General features: G+C 42.6%; 1 protein-coding gene across 1 annotated transcript in view; it reads left to right on the plus strand.

Moving 5' to 3' along the window:
- Positions 1 to 1,811, plus strand: part of AMELX (amelogenin, X-linked) — a 19,927-nt gene that overhangs the window by 4,903 nt on the left and 13,213 nt on the right. The gene's annotated exons all lie outside the window — the stretch shown is intronic.

The raw sequence follows: 1,811 nt of genomic DNA on the forward strand, positions 1-1,811 counted from the left end.
AACTAAAAGGAAAACAATTCACACTCAGATGAGAGGAATAAACCCTCTTATGAAATTTGAGCATTTTAAAAGAACAGAGCCTTAATCAGCTCACAGCCTGAGGGGGATGGTCTGAAAGGTCCTCCTCTCCCCCTTCCCCCCACCCCTCAGGGCCAACCAGAATTCCACAATGCAGGCATCAATCACTTGGCCTCCACTTTTGACAAGACAGACAGTCCTGGTTTCGATAATTATTCAGGTTGTTTTTTATTTTGAGCTTCAAAATTCTTCTACCATAGAAACATTGACAGAATCATAAAAAGATGACAGAATAATGAAAAGAATCAGCCAAAACTTCAGAAATCAACTCTTCCATTTCCCATGTGATTTGTACTGTCTCCACTGCGCCATACCCATCTTGTTTTCACATGCTTCCATTCACATAGTTGTTTCTTTGGTTGCTGCTCATGCCTTATTTACTTAGCATGCCCATTGTGAGTAGTATCTTTTACTTAACCACATAGCCACCTCCTGATCTATAAGGGAATGTTCGTCAGACAATGCTCTTCTTGCTGGCATTTTGTAATTGTGTAAGAAAAACATATCCTTCTTCCCAACTTGGAGTGAGTTTTGAGACAAGGAATATTGCCTGCCATATCAGTAAACAAAGGATGTCACAGTCCTCAGTGATTGCAGCCCCCTTCAGGGTGAGCTGGTGAGCCCTAGGGGACCTCAGGGAGGAAGGAATACCTGCCATCTAGAAGCCATCAGATTGCAGTCACTCCCAAAGGTGAGCCCTGAGGAAACTTTCAGGGAAGGAGAATACAGGATGCTGGCCCCAGATAGCTAAGCTGCAGATCAAAGGAATGATTTCAGTGAGCTCAGACTCCTCCATCTTCCTGTATACAGAAAAAGCACTAAATTCCTTGAGATATCTGGTTTTCTTTCATTAACAATATCTTTTGACATTCAGTCCACCTGCCCTTTGTTACAAAATTCTTATTTATCCTGGCTCCCCACCATCGCCTCCTCGGAGCAGTTCTCTCTGGGTAACTTGAGATGTTGCCTCCTGGTCTTGAAGTCCTAAAAATTCCCGCTGAATAAACTATAACTCTCAACTTTTAGGTTGTGAATATTTTTTCAGTAGACAGCTTCATCAAGAAATAAAATGATGGGTGGGCTAGAGTAAGACTGATTGACAACATGGACGGAGAGGTGTCTGAAGATCAGGGGAGGATAAATGTGTGCTGGTTTCTGTTCCTAGGACATCTAGTTGTTCTGGACCTCTTTAAAATAAGAGGGCTCCTCTCCTACACAGGGCACATGTTCAAACTAAAAGTAGACCTCAAATATATTCTGCACTATATAGATTTTTTAAAAGTAGCTGCAGTCTCTCTTAATGTGAAAATTGCATATTGACAATCTCTTTCCCTCTCTCTCTCTCTCCCCTTCTTTCTCTCCCCCTCCCTTTTCTCTTCCTCTTTATCATTCTTTTTCTTCTCCTTTCCCCCTTCCTATAAAAGCTACCACCTCATCCTGGGCACCCTGGTTATATCAACTTCAGCTATGAGGTAATTTTTCTCTTTACTAATTTTGACCATTGTTTGAGTTAACAATGCCCTGGGCTCTGTAAAGAATAGTGTGTTGATTCTTCATTCAAGATGTTTCTCAGTCCCACTTTTTCAGTTCTCACTACCAGCTTCCTGGTTTAAGCCCTGGTGGGTCATCCCAAGCCTTCATTGCCCCAGAACCCTCCCACCTGGCCTCTCTGACTCAGTTCCTCCTCCATATATGGCTATAAAGTTTATCTCCCATGAACTACCACTCAGGGG

Source organism: Bison bison, unplaced genomic scaffold (assembly GCF_000754665.1).
Source record: "Bison bison bison isolate TAMUID 2011002044 unplaced genomic scaffold, Bison_UMD1.0 scf7180017864518, whole genome shotgun sequence".
Taxonomy (NCBI): domain Eukaryota; kingdom Metazoa; phylum Chordata; class Mammalia; order Artiodactyla; family Bovidae; genus Bison; species Bison bison.